The sequence below is a fragment of the Vulpes vulpes genome, chromosome X (assembly GCF_048418805.1).
Source record: "Vulpes vulpes isolate BD-2025 chromosome X, VulVul3, whole genome shotgun sequence".
Classification (NCBI taxonomy): Eukaryota; Metazoa; Chordata; class Mammalia; order Carnivora; family Canidae; genus Vulpes; species Vulpes vulpes.
The window spans coordinates 34,652,506-34,675,375 of NC_132796.1; the positions used below are offsets into that span (position 1 = coordinate 34,652,506).

A 22,870-nucleotide genomic window follows, 5' to 3' on the forward strand; every position below is an offset into this window, starting at 1 on the left:
GTGTCCTCAGCCAGTGTTCTCATTTGGAGCTCAAGAAGCTTCTAGTTGAGACCAGGCCCATGGGCAGGGCTGATACGTGATCACAGGGAAACCATGGGACACCTCGTGTAGCCAGTAACCCCCATCAGGGAATCAGAAGGTGCCCCTCTGCTGCCCTGTACCAACTATGCAAAGGGACTAGAAATGACTAGAAACCAAGAATGATTGTCCCTTTACCCCATCCCTACAGCCTAGTAGATATGGACAACTCCAACTGAGAACCCGGCAGCCAGCACTGACTTTGCCCCATTAGCTCCCAGGCCTCAGACTAGAAGGAGAATCCACGTTGGCCCAGCACTTCAAAGAGATCAACTCATTTCATCTTGAAAACCACCCCATGAGGGATGCCTGGGTGGCTCAGGGCATGATCCCATGGTCCCAGGATCGAGTCCTGCATTGGGCTCCCCTCGAGGAGCCTGCTTCTCCCTCCATCTATGTCTCTGCCTCTCTCTGTGTCTCTCATGAATAAATAAATAAAATCGTTGGGAAAAAAAAAGAAAACCACCCCACGAGATACACAGCTGCAAGTTATTGACACTCTTTCCACCACGAGTCGATGCCCCCACTCCTACAAATCTCAGTTGGGTTCATGACTGCTTTGAACACAAAGGACATCTGGGACAATTAAACTTACACCAGGAGTTTGCAAGTGGCTCTCTGGAGGAGGTCCACCTGGAGCCGGCTGTCAGGGAGAGGAAGACCATCGGCGAGCAGGGGGCCCAGGAACTGAGGCTGCCTGGTAGATGTCCCTGAGGCTTGTGGAAACTAGCGTAGAGGGGGATCAGGCCCAGGGAAGGGGAGTGGGGGGCTTGGACTCTGATCCAGTTTGTTTTCCCAATTTCCAAAAGCTACTGTCTTTAAAGATCAAGAACCAAATCTCAGATTTTCCTGAAAAGTACAAGAAAACCACAGGCTCTTACGTCCCAGGGCATCAGCTAACATTTTCCCCATGATGGCTTTACGAGAGACACTTGGGAGAATTTTCAAGGAAGGAAATTACTTTGAAATCTAACAGGGTCCACGGGAATGCCTAAAAGGAAAAAGCAAAAATCCCAAGTTCTGGCAAGGAGAGCTCTCATACTTGCTTGTGGGAGTATACATGGGCATGACTGCCTTAGAAAACGTTGGCCCTGTCAAAGCTGAACAGAGGCCTGAGTTATAACCTGGCAATACAACTTGTAGGTACACATACAGCAGCAACGTGTCCATCTATTCACCAGAAGGCATGTGCTCAAGTGTTCATAGTGGCACTATCAGCAATAGCTCCAAAGCAAAGCTGCCCACATGCCCATCAACAATAGAACAGTAGGGATGCCTGGGTGGCTCAGTGGTTGAGCCGTCTGCCTTTGGCTTAGGTCATGATCCTGGGGTCCTGAGATCAAGTCCCACATCGAGCTCCCCACAGGGAGCCTGCTTCTCCCTCTGCCTATGTCTCTGCCTCTCTCTGTCTCTCATAAATAAATATATAAAATCTTTAAAAAAAACCACAATAGAACAGTAGACAAATAAATAAAGGTGTTTTCACACAGAGGGATACTACATAGCAAAGAGAATGAATGAACCACACTATATACACTGTGGATGCAACTTATAAGTGTAATGTGGGACAAAAGAAGCTAGACACCAAAATGTCACACTGTAGATTCTGTTTGTATTAAGTCCTAAATCAGACAATGCTAATCAATGCTATTAGGAGTTAGGAGAACAGGGGTGCCTAGTGTGCTCAGTTGGAGGAGTGTGTGACCCTTGATCTCAGGCTGTGAGTTTGAGCCCCACATTGGGTGTAGAGATTACTTTAAAAAGTAGAATAAAAAATGTTAAAAAAAAAAAAGTTAGGACAACAGTTATCTTTGGGGCCACAGTACCTGGAAGAGGGCACAAATTGATTTCTGGGGTGCTGGTGGTGTTCAGTTTCCTGATCTGGGTACTCGCTAAATGGGTGTGGTCATCAAGCTGCACACGAATGGCATGTGTGCTTTTCCATGTAGCTAGCTGGCTTGAACAAAAAGTGAATCATCACCATCGTCATTATCATCATCTAATGGGGAATGAAGGCTGAAAGCACAGAAGGGCCTCTGGGATAGAGTTGCAGACAGAGAGTGACAAAGAAACAAAGCCAAGGGAGGTTCTGACATGGGTCAGTTCAAGATAGACCCAGTTAAATCAGGCAGTCATCAGTGGAATCAGAGACCCAGTTGCAGAGTCAGGAATGGCCAACACACTCCACAATGGTAGCATGTCTGTAAGGTGGTTACATCCACCTGGTCCCCCCTCCCAGTTCTAGGGTAAGATTAGTTACAGAAGATGGATCACCTCACACACCTTTGGAGACAGGAGCCAGAATTCTCCCAAATAAGAGATGGTCTGAATTCTGAATCCTCATGGGGCCCCACCATTAAACATCTGCCCCTGGCCTCCATCATCTTTGCTTACCAGATGTAAATCTTGAGGCTGCCACCTTGAATTTTTAGACAGTGGATTCCTTTGATTGGAATCACTTTGGCCAAAGGCGATTAGATTCCATTAGCCATCAGAATCAATTGAACAGCAAGCTTTCCTTCCTAAAGGAAGAGGCCAGGTTCCAGTACTTGGCTGACTGCAGGGCTCTGGAGGAATTCATTGAAGAGAGGCCCGATTTTAAACATCATCACTTTCTGAAGAGACACATTGGGATCCCTCTCACATTATTTAGGGAGAGCATGAGAAAGGGAAGGCTGCATAAAGAGGAAAGGAGCTGCAAGAAAGTTCTGGATGCCCTTAAACAACGAACACATGACTATCTGTCCTAGACTGCCAAGGAGGCTAGCTACACATCTAGTTGGTAGTACAGCGAGGCCCCGTGTGACACCTCCTGGGGTCTACTCCAGATCTGTGTCACTCTAGTACATGCTCAGAGGCCAGAAGGACACTTACTGGGTCTGGGGGTCTCCTCTGGTTTTTCCCACCTGCAGCAGTCCTGCAAGGGAGGCCCAAGCAGGAAGAAAGTTCTCAATCAGTTCTCAATGCTTCTCTCTGAGTACTGGGATGATCTGTGGTCCATCTTCCCAGGTTTCCTGAGGTTTGTGGCCATGACCCAGAAGCCTCTGGTCCCATAACAAACCACCTTAGGAATGCTAATGTGTAATTATTGCATGGATTTATTTAAATTTAATCCAAAACAGAAGATTCCAGCAAAGGTGGTTATATCATTTGATAGTATGTATTTGTATATAAAAATGCCATAGCTAGAGATACATAGTTTGGGTTTGAACCATCTGTTTCAGATTGCATTACTGTTCCCAATTCTTCACCCTGCCCTGTAGCCACACCCTTTTGTCATGTGACTTCGCAACTCATCCAGCTAGAGGTGGAGTGTGCCTCCCATCCCATCGACATTCAGATTGCAGAACATCTTTTGGCCAATGGAATGTAAGCAGAACAGTGTGCAAGTTCTGAGACTAGGACTTAACCAGGCACGGCCTCTCCACTCTCCCCTCTCGCACTTTTGCCACTGCCCCAAGAAGAACATCTTCTAGGTTGTCCACTTGTTCATGGAGGATAAGAGACACATATAGCAGACTGGACCCAACCCACAATCCAGAGTCAAGCCCAGTTGAGCACACCCTAGAAGAGCTAATTACAGGTGACTCACAGACATATATGTGAGGAAAAAATACTTATTGATGTAAACTACTGAGTTCTGAGGTGGTTTGTTATACGGCATTATGGTGGCAAGCACTGACTGATACATCACTTAAGCATGTGACTCTGTCAAGCCCAGACTCCTAATGCACAATCTACCAGCTAAAAGAACATCCCACCTTTCTCTATTCCCTTACCCTTCTTAATTCTTTTTTTAAAAGATTTTATTTATTTATTTATTTATTTATTTATTTATTTATTTGACAGAGAGAGAGAAAGTGAGGGAGCAGGGGGAGGAGCAGAAGGGAGAGGGACAGGGGCACCTGGGTGGCTCAGTGGTTGAGCACCTGTCTTCAGCTCATGTCATGATCCTGGGCTCCTGGGATGGAGTCCTGCATCAGGCTCCCCACAAGGAGTCTGTTTCTCTCTCTGCCTAAGTCTCTGCCTCTTTGAGTCTCTCATTAGAATAAATAAAATCTTAGGCAGCCCCAGTGGCTCAGCGGTTTAGCGCCGCCTTCAGTCCAGGGTGTGATCCTGAAGGCCTGGGATCAAGTCCCATGTCAGGCTCCCTGCATGGAGCCTGCTCCTCCCTCTGCCTGTGTCTCTGCCTCTCTCTCTCTCTCTCTCTCTCTTTCATGAATAAATAAATACAATCTTTAAAAAAAAAAGAATAAATAAAATCTTAAAAACAAAAAAGAGGGAGATGGGCAAGCAGACTCCATGCTGAGTGCAGAGCCCAGCATGGGGCTCAACCTCATGACCCCAAGATCATGACCTGAGAAGAAATCAAGAGTCAGACACCTGACCTACTGAGCCACCCAGGCACCCTGACCCTCCTTAATTCTTCATAATACTTACCACAACCTAAAATATTACATACATATTTTTTCTCCTTTATTCTCTCTCTCTGGTGAAATGAAGTTTTATGAATGGCCAAGACACCAGTTTGTTCCCTGCTATAAATGTCCAAAGCCTTGGTAGGTGCACAGTGAGTGTCAATTATGTGCAGAGTGGATGCATATAGTCCTCTCTGTCCTTAGGTAATATGCCCCTTATCTAATTTATGTTCTTGCATGAAGCTCGGTGATTTGGTGATAGGCAAAGTGGACAGAGAAGAAAACATTTTGTGGAGAAAAATCTGCACACAGGAGACCTCCTCATGTTTTCCCCAATGAAGGATGAGTTATTCTTCCTCGAGGAGCCACTCACAGTGGTTGTGGCCCTTGGAAACCACAGCAGGCCTCTAGGACCGTGACCAGTCAGCAGGTGGCTTGGCCAGTGCCATCCAATGTCACCGCAACTCAGCTGAACTTCTGTGCCCCGTATCAAGGGCTGTCCTCCACCTTAGGAGATGTCTCCGTGTGCTAGTTCACTGGGGGGAACTTCAAAGGGACTTACGTGGCTTCCGAGAGCTGTCAGAACGTTTGACTCTCTGGCATCGTGCCAGCATCACACGTTAATTGAATTATATGGCAGAAACACTACAATGTCAAGGTCAGATATTACAGCCATCAAAGCCTAACATTAGGCACAATATTTTATAGCACAGACCAAAGTATACCTTTAAACAAATTTCTTTATCTTTCCTGCATCCTCTCTTGCCTCTGGCTGTTAAGACATCCACCACTCAACCAGTCCTATGTGAAGAGCATCCAGGACAAGTTTGTCTGAGGGACCCTCTCTGGCTTATCAGACCAGGGGGACACCTGAGACCCACTTATTTGCTGTCCGACTCTGACCTCGGGCCCAAAGTGGGCCTTCTATGAGCCTGAAACTCCGAGAGAGAGAGAGAGAGAGAGAGAGAGATGCTCTTCCTGGCTCTGTCCCTAAATAAATGCTAGTTCGGGGATCCCTGGGTGGCTCAGCGGTTTAGCGCCTGTCTCTGGCCCAGGGCATGATCATGGAGTCCCAGGATCGAGTCCCACATCAGGCTCCCTGCATGGAGCCTGCTTCTCCCTCTGCCTGTGTCTCTGCCTCTCTCTCTCTCTGTGTGTGTGTCTCTCATGAATAAATAAATAAATAAATAAATAAATAAATAAATAAATAAATAATCTTTTTTAAAAAATAAATGCTAGTTCTATCTCGGAAGATGGTTCTATCAGCAGGGCAGCAACTAGCTAGACCAGAAAATGGAGTGGGAGGTGGGTGGGGGAGAGTTTCCCTCCAAATGCCTTTTTAATAAGCATGGCTAGAAACTCTCCATGAGTGTGGAAACTGTCCATGGGAGACCCGTGCCACTAATACGCCACTCTGCCTCAGCTCAGAGCAGAGCTGAGCTGGGGCAATTCTCTCAGGGGGAGGATTATGCAGCTGCATCCTGGGTCTCCTGGGGCCTCCCCTGCCCTAACCAATGAACTCAGAGCCAAAGGACTCACATGCAACATGCAATCACCAAAGCAAAGTTGATACCTAATGTGTTTAAGTGTCCAGCCTCCACCCTACCCCCATACCTATTAAGCATCTTCTATATGTGTGTGTGTGTGTGTATAAATATGCCAGGCACTATTTTAAGTGTTTTCTGTCCATCTACCAATTGAATTGCCATATTATTACCCTCCATTTTATAGAAGGGCAAATTGAGGCCCCCAATAGTAACTGCCTAAAGCCATGCAGTGAGTCAGGTGGCAGAGCCAGGTTTCCAGGCCAGGCCATCAGCCTTGGCTCCACCCTGCCAACCACTGCATGGTCTTAGCTATTTGAACCCCACAAGATTTATTCAAGGTCAACTCTGACCAGGGCACACTGATAAGGTGCTTAGGGCTGGAGGGGCCGGGGAGGAAGGATGGACGAGTGGCATATCTGCGAGGGCAAAGTATTCCTAACTAACATTTGAAGATAAAGTTAAATTAATTCAGGTCTTTGAAGGGGTTTTGAATTCTTTCCAAGGGTAGGCGTGTTGAATAAATATAGCGCTTTTGAAAATCTGCCTTCGTATATGGGTGTTCATTGTACTGTTCCTTCGATTTTTCTGTGGGATTGGGATTTTTTTAAATAAAATAAAATAATTTTTTTAAAAAAGAATTAGCCTTAATAGATGATCTCAATCTCGGGGTGGGTGAACAAGATTTCAGGAGCAGTGACTCCCTACAGAGAGACGAACCAGATGACTTTCCCCCTGCACACTCTTGATATCAATCTTCAGAGTTTAATGGCACATGCAGGTATTCCCCTTAGTGTCTGCCACCACCACCACCGTGACATTGTCTGGGTGGAGCCTCAGAAAAGAACACAGGATTCCCAGTTCCCAAGTCGTTGCCCCCTGCCCCTGTTCAGCAGGTCTGCAGCTCAGAGTTGGCAGGAAATCTTTGCTCATCCAGCCATAAGTGGAAAGTGGGCAAAAGCACACCATCCACTCTTTGGCTTGAAAAATATAAGCCCGAGGAGGAAAAGCCAGGGCTGCTCTCTCTCTAGGTTTCAGTGAGGGTGAGCACAGTGAAGTTTTCAGCCAAGTGGGGCTTATTTCTCTTTGGGGACATTTTAAGTTCTCTGAGGAGGCGCTCAGGCCCTGGGGTATCCCCCAGCCACTCCCCAATGGCCATAAAGGTGATGCCCAACACACAAGAGGGGCTAGGTGTGGAGGGCCTGACCCTCTCCCTGTTATGTGTTCAGGTACCTCTTGGAGCCCGGATGTCACGTCTGTCACCACTCAGCCGGAAGGTGTGCTCTTCTTCCAGTGCACCAGGGCCAACAAGTGACCAAGTGTTAGCCACCATCCAAGATGGCTGCTCAAGGCCTGAAGCCACCCGTTAGGGGCCTGGGCCAACGCCAGAGCCACCGGGACACCCTGAGGGCCAGCCCCTCGCTCCTGGGAAGTTGTGGGCTTGGGGGCCTGCAGGGGCTGCCGACTGGCACTGGAACTGGCCACCTGAGTGGTGAAAGGGCGGGCCGAGAGGGGGCCGCCAGGGGTTGGCTGGGCTCAGGTGGGTGGGGGGATGCCAGGGCTGGGCGCGAGGGTGTGCCCAGGTCTGGGGGCCAACGCGGGCCTGAGTGGTGGGCTGGCAAGGGCACGCTGCCAGCTCTGGCTGGCCCACGGCCAGGAAGTCTGACTGAACTTGGGCCAGCCCTGTTGGCCCACAGACTCTGTAAGCTGAACTGCTCCAGCGCTCCTTGGCCTCTTTGTTTTCACTTCCCTGCAGATCTCCCTTAGTGTTTAGGAATGTGCTTTGAAGGTTCCAGCATGTTTCGCCTCTGCTTAGGGAAACCGAGAGCAGAGGCTGGGCCGAGGCCAGATGGCTGCAGGGAGGGCACCTGTGATCACACTGTGAGCGCCCCAAGGGGCAGGTGGAATCTGGGGGGTACCGAGTGGGGGGGACACGCTGAAACCAGCTCCCCTTCTCTGCTGGGATATTCTGTTTCCAGTGCTAAACCTTGGAGAGTCTCGGGTTTGTTTTGTTAAGGGAGGCAGTATTCCCTTACCAGCTCCCCTGGAGAGCCTACATTTGTCCAGGAGCTTTTGGGGATAAGCTACCCTCCTCTGTTTGTCCAGGGCAACAGAGAGCGCCTGGAGTGGGGCAAGTTGCCTCCCCGGCAGGCATTGCAAGGCAAGTGAGGTGGAGGGCCTGATCCAGATGTCCTCTCCCACACCTCCTGCCTGGGGAGAAGAGTCTCACCATCCAGGCTGCCCTGCTGGAAAACCTCATTGTGAGCTGCGTATGAAAGCGGACCCCTGCGAGTGGTCGGCTTCTCTCTTTCCTTCTCCAGCCCCCCTCAACCTGGTCCTTTAAGAGCCTTTGTTACCAGGCACAGAAAAAGGACCGTGGCTCCCCTGCACATTCCTTGGAGGTCTCACAGCACTGGGCCTCATATGCCCAGAGTAGTGCTTTGTACACAGCAAGTACCTACTAAATGTTAAAATACTGGGCCTCTGCAGTGGCCAAGAGCACCCTGGATCTCCCTCTAACCATGGGTCATCCTCCTCCTCCTATGCGTTTCCCAAAGCAGGGAGCTCTGGGTTCTGGTCTCACTCTTGCCAGTAATGGGTCACCTTGAGCGAGTGTTCTTTTCACCCTCTGAACCTGTTTCTTCAGCTGGGTTCAATGGGGGCTCAGTTAAAGCCCTGGTAGCTTGGCTGTTCTAGAAGGTATGCATCCACTTCTATTTGCTGGCTGTCACTTTTACCCTGCGGTCAGAGTAAATTGACAATGACCCAGGTCGGGCCACTTTGATCATGCCTGGGCCCGGATCTTCAGTAGGGTCCCTGGCCTTCTGCTGAGGATTCTCCTCCTGCTTTTCCACGGTCTGTTTAGCTTCACAACACACACCTGGTCCTTGGGCTCCTGACATATCCGTTCCTTTCTGTCCTCACAGCCATTTATATATACAGCTGCAGCTCCCGCGTACGACGGGGCCATGGCACATGAGCAATAACTCCAATGCCACAAGGGCACCTGAGTCATTTTTCTGCAGCCAGCATTGTCTGTTTGGAGCTACGGTAGACCTCCCTCCTGCCTGGTGGTGACACAGGCCCGGTTTCGTTATCTGTGGGCTCTGGATTTTTTTCTCCCTAATTTCCATTTCTCCTTGATTTCAGCAAGATAGTTAATGTGCACTCAGTGGCTCTGCTGAGGGTAAACAGAAAGTGTGATCAGAGGGATCCCAGTCCTCCTGTCTCTCAGAAGATTCACTTTCTCTGCCCAGGTAATGACCCCCTCTTCCTCCCAGCTTCCTCTCAGCCTCCGTATATTTAGCACACGTTGCCCTGGATAGAGTTTAATTAGGCACCAATGCACCCAGGGGCAAGAACCAAGGACCCCTCTCGGGTTGAGCAAATGGGGCCCAGCCCCGGCACAGGAGCCTGCAGCCAGCCTCCCCCCACTGGTAAGTGATGGGCTGCCAGCAGGTAGAGGTTGTCCATTCTCAGCTAATGATCGCCTTAGGCGCCAAGTGATGGAAAATCCAGGCGGGCTGGCGAGCTGCAGGGTGCAGTGAGGGACAATTGTATGGACCAGTTTAACTCTGCTGGGGGAGGGATGGCAGAAGGAATGTGTGTGTGTGTGTGTGTGTGTTTCCTGGTCTCTTTTCTTTCCTTTCCGCACTGCCTTTCCTTCCTTCTTGCTCTCCATTTCGGTCTTCTCTTCTGTTTCTAGCCCACGCGAGTTGAAATTAGAAAGGTCTTTGCATTCATTTATTTGTTTTAATAAAGACAGCATTTTTAAGCAGCATATTTGCAGCAATTGAGTGTTAAACTAAACACCAAGCCAACTAAATGTGTTAGGGGGAAATGAAAAGTCGGTTTACAAGAAACATATAATTAACACGTTCTCTGACTTTCCCTAAGCCTTTGTCTGGCTGAGGACAAGGCAGAGGAACCGTAATCAACTTTAATAAAATGAAAGATGGAATCAAGGCAAAAGGGGAACAAAAAAGTTTGGAGTGGGAAAGGATTCTCAAGAGGGAATTCTTGAGTTAGAATAAATATGCTTTAAAAAAATGAATCTTAAAAAAAAATGAATCTTGTGGTGCCTTATTTTAGCCAACAGCCATGTTCTCCTTACAGTGACAAAGGCTCCAGAGGCTCTAGTTTGTACTGTACCTGTTAGCCACTGAAGGATGCTGGAGTGGGAGGCAGAGGCGCTGGAGTGGGGGGCAGAGGCGCGGGAGGGGGGTGGTTCCGAGGAACTGGCAGGAGATGCATGGGAGTTTCTGGAGGCTGATCTACCCAGGCTAATGGAAATTACTATTGCACAAACACCAGAGTCTTCACGTGGCCTGACTTCCAATAAACTGTTCCCCTCCTCACCCCTTGGAGAAAGTGAAATAAGACATTAGACTTTCAATAATCTCATATGGTGATGATCAATCAAAACCCAGAGGAGAAGGCCAATTTATAGAAATTGTATCTGCTTCACTGGGCGGCTACAACCAGGGAGCCGCAAAGAACACTGTGTTTGCCTTTGATGTGTGAAGTTGCCTAAAAATGACAAATGCCAAAAAATATCGCCTATTCACATGAAGGCTTTTCAAAGGGAGAGGGTGCTCCAGGGAGGCCTGTGTGAGGTGGCTGGCTGCAGGGACCTGCCTGGTGAAAGGCAGAAGCACATGTTTAGGCCACGTCCAACTATTTGTACTGTCTTTTGGCCATTTTCAGTTGCCATCTTTCTTGTTTGTTTTATCACCAATGAAGTTTATTTACTGAATTAACTTTTAAATGGATCCTCTACTTTGTTCTTCAAAGTTAGCTTCTGGGAGCTTTTGTAGCCAGGACTTCTCTTGCCTTTGTGACCAGCTCTCACCAGTTCTCACAGACCCCCAGCCCCCAAGACACACACACACACACACACACACACACACACCCCAATTCCAATCCTGGAGGTGAAGAGCTCAGCCTGTTAACTCCTTGCCTGCTGGTGTCTTTTCTCTGGAGCTACTAATCACCTCCTTTTGATCACTGCCAAGTTCTCAGGTTGAAGGAAGGAGAAGACCTCTTGACCATTCTGGCTGGCTTTCCACATGAGCCTGAAAATGTCGACAAATTTGAAACATCTGCCTGGCTGCTTTGGTCTGATTGCTAAAATATGCCGACCTCAAGCCCCCTCCCCCCCCCGCCCCTTTTAATCTGTTTCATATTCACAAATTAAGCATTTAGTCTGGGTAATAAATCAGGGCGGTTTACGAGGCTCACACGAGACAAACAAGCGAGCAGGGCACAACACAAGCCCCTGGAAGCGGAGTGCGCGCGGAGCTGCCAGGAGTCGGGAGCTCCACGCGATCGAACGCGGAGAGCAGCCCCGGCGCGCCCTGACACGCCGCCAGCACCCACACTTTGGCCGGTCCCCGAGCGGGCGGAGCGGACGAGTGCGGGAGGGGGCAGCCCCAGCCTGGGCGCACATCCCTCCAACCTTCCCCGGGAACCAGCGGCGCCCGGCCCGCCCCAGCCCTGGGCGACTCGGCGCCCCCGCCCCGCCAGGGAGGGGCTGCTGGCAAAGGCGACGGCCTCACCCGGCACACACCCCTTGGTGGGCCCATTAAGCCTCTCCCAGCCGGGAAGACGGGATGCCCCCTCCCCCACCTCTTCCATCCGGCTGGGTTCGGCCTTCAAGATCCCAGGCCCACTCTCGCCAGAGAACCAAATGATCCCCCTCCACATCCACGTGTGACCTCCACTAAGCCTGGGCGCTAGGCACCGCCCCCCACCCCATCTCCCCGCGTCGCCTCCTCGCAGGTTTTCTGTCCCGGCAGCCACAAAGCTACTTTCAGATTCAGAAAGGGGCGGGGGGGGGGGGGCGGGCAGGGAAGGGCTCTTCTTTAGAGTGGATCGAGGCTTAAGAGAGGCATGTGGAGGGGACCCCAGGACCCCGCGGCAGAAATCCCGGCCAGGCTTTCAGCGATCGCCCAAACTCAGGGGGTTCTAACCCGTGCTTTTCCCGCCCTCCCCCGTGCATCTGCGAGAAGAGAACCTGGACGGGGAATCTGGCCAGTCCCAGCCTAGGACCTTGGGAGACCCCGGAGGGGATAGTGGCTCCAGGTCACCTCGTCCGGGCCTGCGTCGCCCTTCCATGCTCAAGTTCCCTATCGACTGGCGTTCTCGACGCTACCGTGGGACGCGGCGGTGGAGAGGCGGAGGGCGGGAAATCGGGCAGCCGGAACCTGCAGCCCACCCCGGACCCGGTGGGGAAGGCGTAGGAACGATTCCCCCACCTCGCAACACTGTACACGCATCGCCCTTCCTCTCTTCTCCTAGCACACATTCCGACTGCGAAAGCCATTACCGCCGGCGCGCGAGAGACTTTTTAAATATTTACAGCCCGCTCTCCGCACGGTAGCCTGATCCATCTTGTGGGCGCGGAGGCGGGGCGCGGGGCTCCGCTCCGGGGGAGGTGCGGACCCAGGGCGGGGGGCGCCAGCCGCCTCCCCCGCGGCCCCCGGGTCCTCCCGGAGCTCCCCATCTCGTCCTCCCCCCAGATGGGGAGGAGGCCAGAGACGGCGCGCAGCGTGCCCGGGGCCCTGCTGGGGCCTGAGCAGGCGGGGGGCAGCGTCGGGGCGGAGGGAGGGCCGGGAGGCTGATTTAAAGGTTCTCACCGGGAAGCGAGCGAGGCACAGACCTGAGAGCCGCCGCGCGGTGAAATCCGAGGAGCTCTCTTGGCGAGGAGGGGCTGTCAGAGGCCATTTATCTCTCGCCAGAGTGGAGGCTCGGCTCCCACACCGCCCGCGAGTAACAATGGCAGCGATCAGCAGCTCTGCACGCGCTTCAGTGCATGAATGGATTGCGGAAGATGCCTGCGCTCCTCTCCGCTCAGGCGGCTCTCGGAGCGCCCCCTCCCCGCCCGCCGCCCCCGCCCCCCGGCCTCCTCCAGCCTGAAAGCGCGCGGTGCGCCTCGGGGTTCGCGGCTCCGGTCACCCGGCGCGGTCACTCTCACCCGACCCCGGCTGCCCTTCCCCCGCCGCCGTTCCCAGGGCCTTGGCACCTTGCCACCGAGTGTCATTAGGGGCTGAAACTTGACACAAGCCTTCCCGACGCAGACACCCCCGCCAGCCCCCTCCCTCCTTCGCTCCCCTCGCGGCAAGTTTACTTTCAAGGAGTTGGTCGCTGTTTCCGCCTCAAAGGCGGGCCGAGTGCGGGCCCAGGGGGAGGGGGCGGGCTCGAAAGGGTGTCTTCACCTGTCCCGAGGCCTAGGGTGTTCTCAGGCCCCTGGCTGCCCCCCCCCACCCGCCCCCTCCAAGCGCCGAGGCCAGTGCCCCCTCCCCCCCTTTGTAGCGTTAACCGAGAGTCCCTGCGATCTGCACACATGTACCCAAACTCCGGGCAGCCCTGCCCGGACCCACACTCTGGCCAACTTTCGGGTCAAAGGCAGAACCCGGTAGTCAAATTCTTAAGGGCTTACAGTCTCGAGAGTTCGGAGAACGCGCAGAGGTGCCAGGTCGGCCACTGAAGAGTTCCCCCTTCACTCCGAAAAGTAGGTCTCATAAAAGCCCCCTTCAGTTGCTGCCTAGGGCCGGGAGCATCAGGAAACGCCGTGAGGGATACTCCGACCCTCTTGAGTTTGCTCTGGTGGAGCTAAACCAGAGTCTCCGGGCTGTTTCAGTTCCGAAGGTCGTAGACACCCAGACACGTGGGTCTGGGCCAAGGGAGGGGGCGCAAGGGGTGGACACTCCCAGCGATCCTAAGGCGGTGCCAACTAGCCCGAGGGAAGGGCCCGAGCTGAGCCCGGATCTAGGGAAGGGGGCCACACGCGTGCTTGCAAGAGCAAGGCAGCGTAAATGCCAAGATGCATTCGGAGAGGCAGAGCGCGACCGGCCGACCCAGGAGACTGGCGAGGGCAGGCGAAGCGCTGGCAGCCAGACAAAGCGGGAGGAGAGAGCCGGGGAGGCTCAGCCGCAGACCCGGAAACACTGGCAGCAGCAGACGCCGGAGCCCCGACACGGAGGCGTGCGCAGCCAGGCTGGGCCTGGCATACCCCAGTTCGCTCCCAGGGGACAGCTACCTGGACTCCTGACGGGGCCTACTGCCGAACCACTCTGTTGAGCCGCCTTAGCGAGTCAGCCTGGGCCTTCCTCGACTCCGGTGGTCTTAACTAATAGGGACCCGTCCTGTCTCTGCCGTCCCTGAGCCCCAGACAAAGGTATGGGTTAGAGGGGTTCGACACTTTCTCAGGGCCCTTGGAGAACTTGCGTCTCTGCCCTAGGGACCTCTGGCAACTGTTTGCCTGACTTGGACGGTTCTGGAGGGCCACCACCCTCCACTGAAGGAACATTTGGGCTTCCCGATCTTAAGGCTTTTATGGCAAAGCCCACTCCCTGACTTCCCAACAAGTGGGAAACCTGCCATGAGGAACAGTGCAATGTGGCAAAGAGGTCCCCAGGCTCAGGTTCTCTGCCACTCCTTCCCACTGCCCGCACAGTGAGCCCACCAGCCCCTCCTCCACTGGGCCAGCAGCAGCCCCAACCCACTGCTTCCCCCCAGTCTCGCCAACCCCAGCAGCCCTGGGGCAGCTGCGGCTGAGCACGCCTGTCCTCCCTCGAATGGAGCCCGGCACACTGGCACAATCCCTCGGCTGTTGGCCTTGTACACACTAGCTATACCCACCCCCACCACACACACACACACACACACACACACACACACACACACACACACAGTCGTTCTCGTCCTTCCTGTCTCCCGCTGGGCATCCTCGAAACCTGACTGTCTAGTCTGAGCCCAGAACCACGCTGAGCCAGAAGCCACGGACGGAGACCAAGTGGAGGTGGCCAAGGGAGAGGAGGGGAGTAACCCATAATGGAGGAGGGGGCTCATGCAGGAGAGAAGGAAGCCAACTGGGAGACACAGCATGCGGGAGAGGAGGAGTATAAAGGGAAAGCCAACACTAATCCCTCAGCCTGCCGATGATGGGGCCTGAGTCTACAAAAGCCTTTTCCCTGAATATTATATCATTTGCACCAGCCTCACTGCCGGGCTGTGAGGGAGGTAAAGCAGATAGCATTACCCCCATTGGCAAAGGAGGGAAACGGGGCCCAGAGAGGTTAAGAGAGTCTGTATCAAGGTCATAGAGCTAAGAGTGGTAGAGGAAGCCCAAGGCCTGAGTTTCCTGTCCCCAAGTTCACTTTCCTGTTCAACAGCTCTGTGTGCGTGCATGTGTGTGTGTGTGTGTGTGTGTGTCTGGGGGAAGATCCGTGTGGAGGGGAAGGGGGATGGCCGGCCAGGAATGCACAGTCCAGGCAAGCAGGGAAGTCCAGGAAGGAAGGACACAGCCCCACACCTCTTCCTCTCCCCAGGTCTCACAGATCTGGCCACTCTTTCGGTAGCGGCCTGAGAGTTGGCTCCCAGCCCATCTGCCCAGGGGTGAGCTGTCAGTGTGCCCAGCTGTGCCTTCAGCAGTGGCTACTCCTGAGATCTCCTATCTTTGGGAGGCCTGGCTCCGCTCCTCTGCTCTGCTCTCCTCTCTGCCTGTCATCCCCGCCCCCAGCCTCGGCTGCAGGATGCCTTGCGTCCAACTGTGGTTTCCGGGCAATAAAACAACTATTAAAGTCTCAGGCACGGCTGGTGATTTGCATCACATCCTCTCGTGCATGGATTCAATATTTAATACACAATATTGAATACGGATATTAAAAATCAATAGCTGAGGACCCCTGGGGAGGCAGCGCAGTGCAATCCTGCTTCAGGAACACAACCAGCTCCTCTAAAAAGACAGGAACGGTGAGTTCAGCCAAGCCGAGCCCAGCGCCAGGGGAAGTGAGGAGCAGTGGATGCCGCTCAGCTTCCTGGTATGCTTAACTGTACCCAAGTAAGTGGAGCTAAAGGGAGGCCGAAGGAATGGTTTGTCCCCAGGCTCTATGAGTTGGGGGTGGGTGGGGAGGGGTAGCATTTATTTCTGGGCCATCTACCAGGTGGATGGAGCTGCTCTTTGCATTTTGGGGGGGGGGGTTGCTGTTTGCATTTTGGTGCGGGTCAGGTCTGAGTCCTGCAAGCAAGCACTCAATTCTTCCCACCATGAGGGCTCCTTCCCCTGGCCTCACGACATCCATCACCATAGGCCCCATGGGGAGCTCTTGGCATAAGCTTTCAGGGAGATGGAAAAGGAATTCCAATAGCTCAGAATATTCTTTGCACAGCAAAAGAAACTGTGAAGAAACTACCAGACTCAGAGTCGCAAGGTCTGCTGAGGCACTACCAGCCTTCAGGACAGAAATCCTCTTTCCACGTGGCCCACCCAAGGACCTGGTAATGGCTGGGTGGGATGATGAGGAGAAAGCTGGGACACCAAAGCACTCCTGCTCCAGAACGAGAATCCAGATTGTCTATTACACAGCCAGGAGAAGAGCGAGCTCCCAGGACACATAATTATCTTTTCAGGCCCGAAGAAGAACACAAATTACTCTTTTCTTTATCAAAACACAGGAATATACTTTACCCTACACAGAAACAAGGTTCTCCAGACTGATAGGATACAAGGGAAGAAGAATAAACATCTTTGAGGAGAATCTTTTTTTTTTTTCCGCTATAGAAAGAGAAGAGAAACTAGCAGTGGGAAAATACACTTTGATTATCTGATTGGAAGGGGCTGGAGGCTTTTAGATGCCAAAGAACTAGGTGAACTTGACCTACTGAAGCACCATCCTAGACACCAAGTTCTCATATTAATTTTAGATTCCCTTTTTATCATAGCTCAAATCAATATGGACTGAGTTGGAAACCTTGCTCTGTTTGTGAATAGAGAGGACACCTCAGGAAAACCTCCAAAGAGGGGGTTTGGGTAAAAGTTAGAAGGGAAGGAAAAAGGTGTTGGAAAATGAGCCAATGGCCCTGCCTCTTTGTTCCCTAACAGTTGCCAGATAATCATCAAAGGGGAGGGAACCGGTGCCTTTCTCAGAAGAGTCGCAGGAAAAGCTGAGGCTCTCTGGCTGCTACGGATCCCCTGGGTGGTGGTTTGCAGACCCAGCCCCCTGGGAGTTTGCCGGTGTGTATTTAGGCTTTTCTGGGCTGGGGGTGCAGCCACTTTTACAGCCTAGGCCCTGAGTCTGTGAAATCCACTAGGAAAAAGTCATATTCTGAGGAAAATTCATTCTAAGGCGGATGTTGGATATAGGGCAACTCTTCAGTATCATGAACAGTGTTTCCTCCAACTGCCTCACTTCTTTCTCCCTTGGCCATCAGGTCAGGCTCTGGGCCTCCTCTAGACCCATGCAGAGCAGACAGTCTGCAGACTCCATAGCTTGTACCAAGCAGGGACCTGTGGATAGGGTATATGATGGCAGGCCAAGGGAGAAGGGAGGCTCAGCTGGAGGGACCCAAGGCCCAGGAAGGCCTGCTGGCACAAGTTTAGAGCTGACCCAGCTTGGGGGAGGTGCACCTCTAGAACCCACTGAGGCTGACAAGTGCCTCCTGGACCCATTTGGTACTTCAAACCAAGCAGGAAGGTGGCCCCAGCCCATTCAGGTGGGCTAGGCGCTAGATAGGAGAGCTCTGCTGCGGCAAGTTCCAAAGCCTGAGAGGGACTGGGGGCAGGGCAGAAGGCAGCAGGTAGTTTCGTCCTCCCAACACCCCCAGCCCTCTGTAACATCTTCCTGGAATGGACTGCAGTTACTACTGGAGTTGCTCCTGAAGCCCCTCGGGTACTGTCACCACTCCTGGTGCAAGACTGCCAGGACGATGGCTTCCTGCCCAGAGGATCCCCTGGATAGTATTCGAGCCCACCAAAACGAGCCTCAGATTCTGGCGCAAAGACTCACTCTTCGATAAGACTCTACCTCCCTCCCCACGCCCCACAGAAAAACACCCCCGAACTGCTGGGTTCAACACAGAGTCTGAGGCCAGGGTCAGCGGAGGGGCGTCCCCACCAACAACAAGTTGCCGGCCGAGATAACAGCTGTGGGAGGGGGAGGGGAGCCGGAGGCAGCCACGACTGAACGGTTGCGATCTAGAAAATTCAACAAGAGGCTGCCGCGGCGGCGGCGGCGGCTGCGGTTCCAATTAGCTGAGCCAACTGGGAAGGCAGAGAGCGAGGCAGCGGCCCCGTCGATCGTGCCCGGGGCGAGCAGGCGGGCGAGGGCGCGGGGCCTCGGCGCTGCCCGGGCGGCCCTCGCCCGGCCCCTCCCGCGGGCTCTCGGAGCGCGCCTAGTGTTTACACACTGTCCTTCCGACACGGGATCAAGTTTCAGAACGCGCTGGAGGCGCCGGGGGCCGGCCACAGGCCCGGGAGAGGGGAAGAGCTGGAGCGGGATCTAAGGCAGCAATGCGCGGGCAAGGCCCGGCTCGCGTGGGCACTGCTAGTGCTGCGGTCCCCCCGGGGGCGGGGTGAGGGGAAGTCCGCCGGGCAGGGTGGGGCCGCGGGGCGCTATCTGCTGCGAGAGGCATCTTCGAGTCGCTAGAGTGGAGAGCTTTGCTCACTCTGGCCGGAGGGCTCACCCCTGGGAGGGAAAGGGCTGCTAAGAACCCCAGCGCAAGGACTGCCCTGAGCGCCCCTCGCGAGCTCTTCCCCCAGTCCCTTTGATATACTACCCGATCCAGGCCATTGTTGGGGAGGAGGGGGCGGTCTGTGGGCTAGATGAGGCTCGCGCGCTTGGAGACCTCGAGCTTCCCAGCGCGCCCTGGCCCCAGGGCTGCGGAGGCCTCCGGCCGAGTGCCCGAGGGCTCGCCGCTGCGCGCCTCCTCTGAGCTGGCAGCGCGCGGGTGCCCCACGCTGTCAGGCGGCGGTGGGTGAGTTCCAGCAGCACAGGCACACTGTAAACAGCTGCGTGCGCGCCCTCCCAGCCCGGGCTGGGAACCTCACCCAAACACCATGTCGCCTTCTCTCTGGCTCCGGGCGGAGGCTAGGGGAGCTGGCCCGCGGGCGGCGCGGCTTTTGTAGAGGGGCCTGGGGACAGAGGGCCCCCACCCCATCCCCGGGCCGCCCGGCCCGGGAGCGAGCGTTCTGAACCTGCAGGGGTGCGGGGTGCTGCGGGGAGGGGAAGGAGTCAGCGCCTGCCCCCTCCCCACTGAATGTCTGCTTTGTTCCGGAAAACAAGGGAAGCATTAGGCTGCTGCCCCCGGGGAAACACAAAACTTCTTTTTGAATCTCGGGAAGGGCGGTTGACTGCGCTACGGGGCTCCCGAGACAGACCGAGGAGGGGAAAAGCTGAGAGGGCGGGCGGAGACTGGGAGACTCCGGAGAGAGGACGACGGAAAGAACGGGGGGGGGGGGGGGCGGGGGGAGCCGCTCAGGGTGACTGGGCGGGAGACCCGGGAACCCGACTCGGCGCGAAGGTGCCGCGCGAGTTCCAGCGAGCAGCCGGCCCGGCCAAGTGGCGCCGGCCCAGCCGGCGGCCGTGCCAGCTTCCTGCCCTGCCCAGGACCGCGGAGCAGTCGGGGACGCCGCCGCAGGCTGGCCCGGAATCGCAGGACAGCGGGGGTGGGGTGGGTGCGCGAAGCCACAAGTAAACCTCCGACTAGAACTTTCTGCACACACACACACATACACACACGCCCCAGAGTGGGCCGGGACCCCCGGCCTGTGGGGCGTCAGCTTCAGGCTTTACACCTTGGAGGAGGGAGGGGGTGAAGGCGCGGGGAACTCCCTCGAGGAAGGTGAGGGACAGTCTGAGGTGTCTTTGGTGTCATTTGATGACCGCTAATCCGATCGGCTCCCAGGCCCTCTGTGCCGTTCCGAGGGGGTGGGTCAGTTCTGCCCCGGCCGGTAGCGTCGTGCAGGGGGACGAGCCAAAGCAAACCTGGAGCTCACTCACTCTCCAGCTCCCTGTCCTCCTCCGGCCACCACCCTTCACTTCACCTTCCCGCATCTAAGGAAGGGGAGGGCGCCCAGGCCCTGCCCCCCACCCCGCGGGGCGCTCCCCTCCGCCTGGGAAGCTCAGACTGAGAGCGAGGGTTTTCCCCCTTTCCCCTGGGCTCTCTGGGTTTCTAACTTCCTCTAAACCTCCCTCCTCGCTCCGAAAAGCCCCGAGGAGAGGAGCCGAGAGGAAGCACGCCGCGAGTGTGCGAAATGAAGAACATGTGTGGGGACGGCGGCATCAGAGTGCAGCCGCCGGGGGGTGAGGGGTGGCGAAGGCCCCCGCGCAGCCGGAGGCTCGGGGCGGCAGCAGCCAGCGCCTCTGCTCGGCGTTGGGGACGCGGAGCCGCAGCAAGAAGCGGCGAAGAGGCTGGGCTGGCCTCGTGGCGGGCGGCGGGGGCGGGGGAGGGTTGCGGGGGCTGCCGCGCCGTGGGGGGTGGGGGGCGGGGACGCAGCCCCGGCTTCCTGGGCCGCAGCTGCGACCGAGGGCGCAAGAGCAGATCGTGCTCGGCGGCGGCGGCGGGCGGCGGCGGCGGCGGCTCGGGCCCGCCGCGCTCGCAGCTGAGAATCAACAAAGGGAGCCGGCAGGCGAGCGGGGGAGGGGCGCCGCCGAGCGTTCGCTGGCTGCTGTGGAATAATAAAAAATAATTAATAATGATAATAAGAGAAAAATCCCCGGGCTTTCATGGCTCTAGGTTTCCGTGTGGCTGCAGCGGGAAGCGCGCTGTCCTTGAGGCGGCCTCTCTCGCCTGGTCTCCCCGCCCCTCCCCCTCCCTCGCCCCCTCCCCTCCCCGGGAACCGGGAAGAGAAAGGTCTGCAGCTGACAAATATTATCCATTCTCCCCATCGATCGCGGAGTGTACAGATGTGAGCGCTTGATGTGCCCGCGGAGCGGCGGATCCTCCCTGCTCGCTCGCTCTCGCCCAGGCTCCGCTCACCGCCCCCCTCCTCCCCCTTTGTTCTCCTCCCCTTTCCCTCTCTTTAAATAGATTTCAGGGCGCTGCCTGTTGGAGAGCAGCTGGCGATCTCTCCCGAGAGAGGGAGCGAGCGCAGCCCGAGGTGCCCTGTCACCAGCTTCCCCTCCCCCACCTCGCCTTCCCAGTGCGGGCCCACCCCCCCTCCCCACCTTTCTCCAGTTTCCAAAACAGAAAACACCGGGAACACCCACGTCCACTGCACCGCGAGTCTCTCGGAGCCTTTGGACCCCTCGCGCTGTCCCTGTGCTGTTCCTGTCTTGGCGTCTTTCTGTGCGGGGAAGGGAGGGGGCGCAGGGAGGGGACCCAGGGACGTGCCGGAAGAGCTGAGGGTCGGGATCTTTCCCCGGCAGCAGCGGGGACGCAGCCCCGGTCACGCTGAGGGGAGACAGTTTATCCATTAGGGAAAGTCGGCGGAGGCGGCCCTTTTATTCCTCTTTTGCAGATGGCAGATTAAGCCGACAGCGTCCGGCCTCAAAGGGGCCGGCAGCTCGGCGAAGGGTTAACCCGTCAACCGGTGATCGCGGGCGGGCGCGCGCGCGCGCGCGCACACACACACACACACACACACACACACACCGCGCGCGCGCGGCGCGCCCTCCCCGCCCGCCCGGGCGCCCGCCACAGCCCGCAGTGCGCCCGGGGCTTGGGGGGGGCACTTGAGGGGGAGGGGTGGGGCGGGCTTAACCAGGCCGCTCGACTGAGCCGAGGCCACCTCGCCGTCTGTCACTTAAATGATTGTCCTCCGCTCTGCTCGGTGCGGTCAGTACGGGCTGTTAACAGGCAGTTGCAATCAGTTTCCGAAAGGTCAGCCAAGGTCCTCCGGCTCTCGCAGACGGAAGGCATTACGAAACCGCTTTTGTATCTGCAGGCACTTTAGAAAAAGAGGCGAGGAGGGGCGCACCGCAGCGTCGCGGTGCAGCGAGCCCCGAGAGCGAGGGGCGGAGGCCGCAGGGCGGGGGGGGGGTCTCCCCCCCCCCCCCCGCGGTCTGCACCCGCGGCGGGAAACCACCCGGCGGGTGACCCAGGCCCTCCCGATTTCGATGGGGAAGCAGGAAAGAATGGGGAGTGGGTGGGCAGGCGGCAAGGGAAGGAGGAATGGGAGGAAGCGGGAGAGGCGTCCTGGCTCCCCTCCTCGCCCGGCCTGCGGCCCACACCAGGACCCGGACGAGGGCAGGCGGCCTTGGGTGCGGCAGGACCCCGCTCGGACTCTCAAGTCCTCCTGACGCCGGCAAGTGGGCGAGGGACGGTTGTGGGGGCAGGGGAAAGAGAGACCCTCGCAGAGCAAGCGAGTCCCCGCATGGTGTCTGAAGACGCTGCTGCTGCCGCCGCTAGAAGTCGTCCATCAGCAACCAGTCCAACCTGCCAGTGATAATGTGCGATCAACACCAAATCACCCCCGCCAGGCGCGATCCATCATCGCTGCGCGCCGCGGGCCCGCGTGAGGCTGACTTGGGGCTGGGGGCGGGGGGCGGGGGGTTGCGGAGCAGGAAGCGGTCGCCCAGCGCATTGGGATTGCCGGCGCACCTAGCCGCCCCTCTCCGAGGCCTGCATAACTCTCCAAGTTCCCCCGCCGCAAAGCGCAGACCGAGTTCCTGGCGCGGGTCACTTAAGGAGCCCTTGCATCCTCGGCGCCCTACCACCTGGGTCACACCCTACAAAGCCATCCCGTCCTCGGAACTGCCCTGCCGGTCCCTTTCCCCTCCTCCGAGAAAGCCTGGCTGGCGGGAAATTAATATTTAATATCGTGAAATTGATTAAAGGGCTGGAAGCCGACGATGGGGTGGGGGGAAGGGTAGGGGCGTAATTAAAGATCTGAGAGTCGTGGCCGTTCCTCGTCTGCCTCAGCCGCACGCGGCCTTTGTGAGGCTGAGGCGGGGTCGCATCGGGCTGAGTCTGGCGGTCCCAGGGCCCTGGCGCCCGCAGCCTAGGTTCTGGCTGGTGACCGATGGCAGAGGGCAGGGGTGGCACCGCGAGGTCTGACTGGCCCGGAGATGGCGAGTAACCTCAGCGCACGGGGAGCTGTACCGAGAG

General features: G+C 56.0%; 1 protein-coding gene across 9 annotated transcripts in view; it reads right to left on the reverse strand.

The window, feature by feature from the left end:
• Positions 1–22,870, reverse strand: part of BCOR (BCL6 corepressor) — a 114,283-nt gene that overhangs the window by 70,435 nt on the left and 20,978 nt on the right. For 2 of the 9 annotated variants that reach the window (XM_072744619.1, XM_072744603.1), the window contains exon 1: positions 13,482–13,686. The exons of 4 other annotated variants lie outside the window; for them this stretch is intronic. The gene's annotated coding sequence lies outside the window, so the exon portion shown is untranslated. Of the gene's footprint in view, positions 1–12,701; positions 12,917–13,481; positions 13,723–22,870 lie in introns of those variants that run through there. 3 more of the 9 variants (XM_072744612.1, XM_072744593.1, XM_072744608.1) reach the window with 3 other exon arrangements.